The following is a 10,048-nucleotide window of genomic DNA, read 5'->3' as shown; positions in this document are numbered from 1 at the left end:
CATAACCTTATGTTCTTGTATTTCTTTTCCGAATTTGTAAGAACTTGCCCTGACTCTACTGGTTAAAGTTAACAGGCCTTATATATGGCCTTTCCCTTTTCTGTGTGTGACTTATGGATGTTTTCCCATATCCTCACATTCATTGTAGTCATGATGACCTATCAATCCATAGAAATAACAGCATAATGACAACCTTTCAAAACGAAACATGATTCTTATCGCAGTTCACTCATCCAGTTCCGTTGTAGTTTCCTCCACCACTCTTTTTTTCACCGGGAATTCCACTTGAATTCTAGTAAAGGATGAACCACTATCTGCACTGCCAACAACATCCAAAACAACAACTGTACCAAAACCTCCTCCAATGGCTTGTATTTTTCCCAATGTCTTCTCTCCTAGAAGACCATAAATATGTATCCACATCTTAAAATAGTGGAAATCGTACCTTTCTAAAGCTTTATTTGGTTCACAAGCTTTAAAAGACATCACATATCCATGGATCATCCAAGGACCATTGTCCAGGACAAAATCCATTTCCTCTTTATCTGAGAAACGAACTTTAAAAATGTCTTTGGTAATAAAAGAAATAATAAACATAGATTTTGTTTCCCATTGTTTAGCCAGCTAGGCTTTGATATCATCACATGTAAACCGTTTGGGAGAGAACATTTTTCCAATAACAAAGTTTTGCCATTCCTTTAACTCATTTGGCTTTAGTTTTCCTAGCTTGATGCGTTGTGGGGTAGGAGGGAGAAAGCTTCCATTTCTTGTCGAGATCCCTTTGTAGCGTTCTTATCTCTGTATCTTCTTGGATGAAACCATCTTCCTCCGCCATGAGCCCTATCAGAAAAGACTGGTTCCAAAACAAAACCAGAACACCCACCCCAGAGCACCGCTAGCAGAAAACTATTGGTAAGGACAAAAAACAATAGATTGTGAAAAATAGGAAAAAAGATATCCATAAGCAAGTGGATGAGAATAGTAGATAAAATTGTAAAGCAAAAGGTTGGGATATGTCAAGACTAAGGAGAGATCTGATTAAAAAGGTTAGGGAAGGAGAGGGACAAAGTTTTCTCTACGCATACTTTTTCCCCTGCGCAGGGTTTTTTTCCCAATTAATTTAGCATTTTGGTCCCGTTACTGAATAAGATGTTATTGCACTTGTGTGCCCCTACATTAGACAATCTGTTTAATCTAGTGAAACTTACAGAACTTAAAAGGAATACATATATAAACCATCTATCATAGTTTTAAAGGTTAATTTGTCTAAACCCTCCACATTTGTCACCAGTTTATAATAAACCCTTCACATTTGTAAATATCATGATTTACCCCCCATGTCCATTTGACTTCTGTTCAGCTCTAGGGTGGCCTTGTAAGTCTTGAATTACTAACTGACAATCACCCTAAAAAAACGACCTCTCTATAATACTTTTACCTAGCTTTAATTTGCAACAACCTCCATGGTCACCATCTCTGCTTCCTCTGCCATAATAAGTTTCGGGAGACGGATGGACGACATAGTTTCTGCCTTCTGTTAGTTATTTATGTACAGACGGTTGAAACTATGTCGTCTATCTCCCATTTTAATTAAATGGATTGTCGTCTATACCTGGTGATAAACACCCAAAAGTGTAGTTTAAACCTTTAATAGTATTCTATTCAAGCCAATTATGTTTATAATAAATAAGAATTAGTAATGTTTACGTGTTTTTGTGCATTTCAGTCTTGAAGTTGTTTATATACTTAAAGATGTCATTTTGCATGGAAAACGAGTCAAGATGATTACTAGAAGAGTTCTATGTTTAAAACCCAAGAATCAAGAAGAAAAAGCCTTTTCAAGTCCAGTCAAAGTCAATTTAGGTAGAAAAAGGATAAAAAACCATCAGAACTTCAAAATAGCGTATCTTTGGATTTGGACCTCGGAATCGGGCCTACTTTATATCAAAACGACCGGCTCAAAATAAGCTTTCTAATGTATCCATATTTGCCTCAATAAGAGCTATAAAAATTAATGAAAATGGCACTAAAGTAATTTCCAACAGTTGTGGCCTCTTTAGACTTCAACCTAATGGACTTTGAGTTCACATTAGAGTCCCAAAGTCCCCTTTTTGGCCCATGCACGAAAATGTAACCCCAAACCTCTCCTATATAAATAGGGTTAAGGATAAACAAAACTTGGCTACTCCCCTCATTAGTTTAGTTGTAATTTAGGTCTCTCTCTCCCTTTTCTTTAGTTTAGTTAAGTAATTAGGGTTTAGTTTGTAGCCACCATTAAAACCTTTCAATAAAAGTCTTTAGTTATTCAATTTAATTATTCTCTTTACTTTAATGTCATTACTTTACTGTTTTAATATAAATAATCCGATGACACAAGGCTAAACCTCCATTAGAGGGGTTTATGAAGCCACGTGAGGATAATTAGTCATTAGAATAGTTATTGTTTTAAATAGTGCTTCAAGTTCAATTCTTATGATTGTTTAGAGATAAAAGTCATAAGAGTTGAACTAGAGTTTAGAGTCACCATCAAAGAGATTTGTGGTGGAGCTAAACTCTCATGCTAGTGAAACCATGATCAGAGATGATTTGGTATTCACTAGGGATATGATCAACAAGCGATTCGATGACTAACTAATAGTCAATCGAATTGCGTGGTGGATTATTCTATATCTCTATATCCTTCTCTCATTAATTTAATTCATTGTTTTAGAATTATAATTCACTATTTTCATATCTCATAATACTCTCTCAATAGTTAATAGTTTAATTAATCTAAATTCGTATCAAGTACGTGCAAGCAAAAGTGGATCGAACACAACTACTCCCATATAACAACATGTATTGAGAGTATGATTATTAAATGATTAGAATGATTTTAGCATGTTAAACTATTGTTTTCACATCTAGTTTATCTCCTCTTGTCAAATGGCGTCACTTGCCATCTTGCTTTGTTACGTATAGTGTGTTTAGAATAACAAAATTATTTTCACTATTCACAAAACACCTAACTTGTTTTACTGTTTACGATTTTTCAAAATATTTTTGCTACTGTTTGAGTGCTACGAGTTGTGATTCCAACTCCTTGCAACCCCGTGATTTGACACAAAAAAAAAATCAACCCTAGTTATTCACCTGTGAGCGCGCACGCGCCTCACTTTTGCCTATAGAGAGCGTGACCCGCTCTCTACTATTAGTCGCGCATCGTGCCCAATTTACCCTATTTTCAAGCGTGCAGGCCCTAGGTTAATTAGCTTAGATTAATTTTTTAATATTAATTACAATATTATCCCACGAGTACAGTAAATACTCGTATCCAAAAATTCAAATATATTAAACGGTGTCTAGAAAACTCAAAGAATTGAGGTTCTCTAATTAAGGAACGTGCAAGCACGAACAACCTCCCTCAATTCTTAAGTGGCCTGGCCGTTGGTTTGATTAAAAAAAATATAATAATATTAGTAGTTAAATTAGTAAGCCACACCCACTACTAAAGCCTGTTTCGCAGGCCTGACATCAAGGCCCAACACGAAGCCCATAGTAAAAAGCCTGAACCCTAATCTTAAAACTATAACACTAATAAGGTTAATCTTTTTATAGGACTTTACCATCCACCCCGTGAACCTGGACCAGTACTCGTATAATTGTTCAAGTAACATAGATGTGCTTCAAGGCTGTTGAAGGCGTTATTTATACGCATAGCAATGACACTCCATGTAACATCTCTTTACATCCTTAAATCTTCTGTAAGAGGATTAAATTTCTATTAATAATCATGCTGTTTTGCATGCTTAATTAGGTTGATTGCATATTAGACTTAGAATTTGTATGAGATTAAGATCTAGTGCACATAAACCTGCCATATTAGTTTATCGTAGATGCAAAAATCAACGCCAATCTAGAAATTCACCAATTACCACACACACACCACCTACACCCACCAACACTACATTTGTAACAATGGGTGAAGAAATAGCAGAGAGACCCCTATCTGACTTTTATAAGGTTTTAAATGATGGACCTGAGTCCTGCATAATTCTTGCAGATACTATGGGAGATTTTAGAATCCCCCCTAATATATTTAATCTGCTACCTATTTTTCATGGGTTAGATCATGAGAAACCCTATCACCACTTACATAGGATACAACAAGTACTAACCACCTTCCATCATCCTAAATTGAAGTAGGTCCTAAACAAATAAAACTTAGGGTGTTTCCTTTCACCCTAGCTGACAAAGCGGCTGCTTGGCTAACATCACAAAAGCCGAACTCTATCGACACATGGGAAAAACTAGTTGGGTTATTCATGGAATAATTCTACCCACCATAGAAGATCGATGAAATGTTTCAAAATGAATCTTTCTCTGAGGCTTGGAACCGTTTTACTAATCTTCTTGTAGAATGTCCCCATCATAATCTTGGTAAAGACACACTAGTTGGTGCCTTCTTCAAAGGCCTATCCCAACACCATAAAGAGACTTTAGATATCATGAATGGGGAAATTTCCTAGGTAAAGGAGCCACATATGCTTATAACTTCTTAGATAATCAATCCAAGAATAGCAATAACTGGGGAGGTAATGATTACTCCCGCTCCAATACTTCTTCTTCAATAGTTAAGGCAACCAGTTTGTTTAAGGTAAAACCAGATCTTGAACTTAGAACTTTAATTGGATCCCTCACTCGTAAGGTCGATGCCCTCTCTGTCAATAAACAAGAAGCGAACCCCACTCCAGTCATGAATATAAACTCTCCTAGTTGTAATTTATGTTTTAGTCCTGAGCATTCTGACTTTTATTGTCCTCTTGTCCATGAACATCCACCTCCACCACAACCCGCAGGTAATTACGCTTTCAACAACCCTAACACACAATGGAGGCAAAACATTAATTATAATTAACAACAACAATCTACACCTCCAGGTTTTAATTATCAAAACATTAGGCCCACTACAAACTTCCACCAATTTAACCAACATCTAGGATAAGGAGATTTAGGTGACCATAATAGAAGTTTAATGCACGTACCTCAGTACTATCAAAATCATAACATAAACACTCAACAAACCTTAGTCCCAGTCAACCCTCCTATTATCGCACAACCGGCTAACCCATCAAAAGATGACTTATTATTAACCATGATACAAAATCAACAACAACAAACTAATATGATACATGCATTGTGCCAAAAGGTACTTGAATTGTCTCCTAACCAAAATAATAACCAAATAGGCGTGTTTCCAGGTCAACATGTGCCTAATCCTAAGTCAACAAACAATGCCTTCGAAGTAAATGTATTCAGTGTAATGGTAATATAAACCAAGGGGACCTATAGACAGTCACTACCCTTCGTTCAGGTAGAATAGTTGATAACAAAGTAACTATGCATGAAGATTGCCCACAAACGGAAGCTGAAAAAGAAACCATACCTAATATTGTCATAGAAACTGAAGATCCTACAACTGTAGAAGTTCCAGTCCACCCAAAACCAACAGGGACAACCTTATCCCATACTGTAATAGAAACTAAAGAAGTACTAGTTAAACCACAACTCAAAGGGAAACCACCATAAGATAAAATAACGGTTCATAAATATGTTCACCCTCATGCTAAAGATAAAGACACATTTAATAATATTGTTGACACTTATGCTAAGTATAAAGAAAAACCACGGTTTTCCCAGAGACTAGTTGTATCTAAAAAGGACGAGAATTTTGATGAGATTAGGGAAGTGTTTAAAAATCTGACTATAAACCTACCTTTTTTAGATGCTATAAAAATTCTATCTTGACACACTAAGTTTCTAAAAGAGTTGTGCACCATGAAGAGAAAAACAACATACCCAAAGAAGCCTTCTTAACTGAACAATATCCCTCTTTATCTCTACATAATGGAATTGTTAAGTGCAAAGACCCTGGTCGTTCTACTGTACAATGCACCTTAGGAGATTACTTCATAACAACTGCACTATTAGACCTAGGGGCGAGTGTTAATTTACTCCATTTTTATTTATATAAACAATTAGGTCTCCATTAACTTAAACCGACCAAAATGACTTTGCAATTAGCCGATTGCTCTATTAAGTATCTCAAAGGCGTAGTTGAAAACATTATCGTTAAAGTTCAGGATTTTTACTACCCAGCTGATTTTGTCATTTTGACACATAAATTGCTCATGATTCTATTTCTATCATCTTAGGGCGTCCTTTCTTGGCAATCGCCAATACCTAAATCAATTGTCGGGATGGATCAATGATTCTTTCCTTTGGAAATCTTTCTGTGGAAATTAACATGTTTAGACTCAAGCATGGACAACTAGGTTTGCATGTAGAAGGAGAAGTGAAGTCCATTGAGAGTTTTGTATCTCACGTTAGTGCAGCCGATTTCGTCTCCACCCTAGTAGATACCCCTCTTAGGGAAGAAGACAAAGATCATAATTTCTACTCCCTGCACATAATTGAAATAGAGGAAGAATTTTCCACCCTGCCTTCTGACCCTATGTGAGATGGAGTCAATCTCACAATGGAAGAGATAGATGAATTCCTCAAAGATGCAGATGAATGAATACCATAATTATGTGGATGCGAACAACCTAGATGAGGAATTCAATGAGTTTCTAAGAGCATGTGATGATCCACTCTTTCAAGAACTACCTAGAGCACCACCCGACCATCATCCACCTCTAATCCCTCATAAAATCCAATCATTTACCACCACCTTGATTCCCCGCCATCCACCTTTTTCAAATGAAACTTGAGTTTGCACTTAACCCTTTTGCTTCTCCTATGCTTCATGACTTTCTAAACCCATCTGGTGAAGAAATAATACCCAAAGACAAGCCACCTGACATCTTCATTTTCAAATATGAGACAGTTCAGACCTACACCATGAATAAGTTTTCTGCTAAACCCACATTCTCATTTTTTTCCATTCCTTCCTTCTAAAACTTATCCATATTCCAAATATTTCCACAACCATCCATTTTCTCACGATCATTCACTTGGAGACCCTTTTGTTGGAGGAAAAAGAAGAAATTGCATGCTCAATTAGGCTATAGGTCCATTAGACTTCACTCTCATCCCGCTAATCCACATCATAGGAAGTCTTGGTGCTTGATTCTGTTTGGGGGTGCATTCCGTGTTAATTATTTATGGAAAGACCCCTAACTTTTTAGGTTGTTGATATATGGTAAACTGCATGTTAATAGATGTATTAGTAAGTCCAGGGAATCTGACTTTAAACGACCCATGTTTTTGTAAAATACCACCTTAATGGAGTATAGGCAACACATTTTCAAATTTTGTTTGGGGGTGACTATTTTGGTCTTTCATTTCAACACTTTTTGTCACCCTTTTGCCTATCATATTTACTCCAATAAAGTCTAAGTTAGTTAGTCATGTAATTTAATTGTGTTATTGAATTACCCACCCCCCTTCTCCTAAATTTTTTGGGGGTGGTAAATTTAATTTTAGCATATTGTACGTTCACATATTAAAATTACATGTATAAATATCGAAATATATAACGCATGGCGTTGTTGATTTATAATGTAATTAGGTACCTTGATTACGTGAAATTTTACTATTTCGCCAAATTTCGGAAGCTAATCCTATAAGAACCACTATATGCGCATGCTTGATTTGTAAACGTATGGTATTATTTTATTTATGTTAGAGTCCGCTTATGTCCCAAGAGCTATTTATTAATTCATGTTATCCTCATAACGGGTGGAACTCATATAGAATTGCGTATATTTTTACTTCTTTATATTAATATAGATTAACCTTCTTTTTTCAGGTGCTACCATTTACAAGCACGTTTCTATGGTACTCTCTATCATGTATTTTTATTACATACTTTGGGGACAAAGTATGATTCTGTTTGGGGTGGTATAGAAACATGTTGTAAATATTTAAGCACATAATAGGTTGTATATTGCATATCAATTGTCGTATAAAAAGTATAAAAATCATAAAAATAGTTTATACGATGCACTTAGTTATAATGGTATTGTTCCTTTTTCTATGATGATATTAGTCTAGAAATCTCACATAGTACTTAAGTTAGGATATAATTTTTAAAACTTAGATTAATATGTAGGTAATAGTCATTGCATTTTTTCATAAACATCTTGCATGAGCATCTATGATTGTACTTAACAATATTTTTCTGAGACCTAGGTTAGAGTACTAAATACATATCATGTAAGCATCTAGCCTAAAAGCCTCAACTCACAAGAGTGAAATATCTGAGTGATGATATAAGGGAGAAGTAAATTCCGAGTAGAGAAATCACACATCTACTTGCTTGATCACCATACCATATCCTAAGTGAAAATTTAGGCCCTCTTTAGATCGATATAGCAAAAAATTATAACCTAAGTATATTTTCAGATCCGCTAGTCGCCCCATTGAGCCTTTTCACAAACCACAAATCCTCTACCCAATAAAACAAAATAAAAAAAATAAAATCAGCCTACCTATTTGGATAAGTCTGAGAAATAGGATGTGTGAAGAAAGAGAAGAAAAAAACTTGTGTAATTTAAACCAAAAATTAGTTAGTTGCTTCAAAAGAAAAAGAAATATATATATATAAAAAAAAACTTCCATCCAAAGAAAAGAAAAATATAAATAAAATAAAAAGTAGAACTATAAAAACAGAATCAAAGGAGCTGTCAAAAGCCAAAATAAAAGGGCTAACGATGGAAACAAAATGTAGAAGCAAAGTAAGAACAAAGTTTTCTGTAGTTATATAATATGAAGACCCTATTTTCTCAGACTTGTCTTTTTGAATATCCATTTCCTTCATTCTTTAACTAACACCTACGCCCCGTATCACCTAATAAAGACATCTAGCTCAATTAGGAATAGGTTAGTGTGATTGTAAGTGGTAGATGTGTTTGATCGACCTCGACTTTCTTGGATTGTCATTGAGATTGTGAGGAAACGTGTGCCCACTGCACATTGGAGTTAGCAAACTTGAGTGGAAAAATTAGAGTGTTATGGGTCTTGACACATTCTTTGTACGTGAGAACCTACTTAAGGCACGCTACCCAATAGTTCATTGTATAGTTATTTATCTTAAGATGATTTGATTATTATGCATGTATTAATTTAGGAGTTAGATTGATGATCCTTGTTTAAATGCTAGTGAGATGTATAGATTCTGAGATAAATTAGGGACAATTACTTTTATTTCTTAGTCGTTGTAGTATAAATGAAGTTTGTGAGTATCTTCTCTGAAAAACTCTCACGAGGATATAACTCGTCCACTAGGGAATTCCTAGTGGTTTAAGGCCTTATTGCATATGGTCAATGCAATCGCACTCTGCGAAACGAGATTAGTTAATACCACATTTTTTGCCACTTATCTATTTTTATTTCTCATCTTTGCTTTAGGACAAGCAAAATGCTATTTGGGGGTGGTTGATAAGTACCCAAAAGTGTAGTTTAAACCCCTTAATAGTATTCTATTTAGGCCAATTATGTTTATAATAAATAAGAGTTTTAGCATGTTAGAACTACTATTTTCACATCTAGTTTATCTCCTCTTGTCACCTGGGAAACGTAAAAACTGAGAAATCTTGTTCTTCTTTTCATATACAAATTCTCTAAAAATTCATATCCATTCCATTCCACTCACTCTACAATCCATTGCCATTCATTCCACAACTCAACAATAATCCACATATCCATTCAACTAACCAAAATTCATTCATTAAACAAACATAATTCAATTCATTCATTAAACATAATACATATATACAAACATCAATCAATACAAACATAAAAAAAAAAAAAATCTAAACTAACTCCGACTCGGACCCTCGCCAAGCTGCCTCTTCTTTGATTTATTCCTTCGTCGTGATTCTCGCAATGTCATTTATAGAATCTGCGCTTCTAACTCTGCGACTCTATCATATGCCTTTTGCTTCTCTTCTCGCTTGACCACCAAATAATGATAGTATTCGTCAGTTCTAATCATAACCGAATCGTGCAACCCATGCATCATTAGCTACGACTCGGCATATCGCGCTCTAAATGTAGCCTACAA

This window comes from Coptis chinensis, chromosome 4, assembly GCF_015680905.1.
Source record: "Coptis chinensis isolate HL-2020 chromosome 4, ASM1568090v1, whole genome shotgun sequence".
Lineage (NCBI taxonomy): Eukaryota > Viridiplantae > Streptophyta > Magnoliopsida > Ranunculales > Ranunculaceae > Coptis > Coptis chinensis.
Note: the sequence above shows the minus strand (reverse complement) of the source record.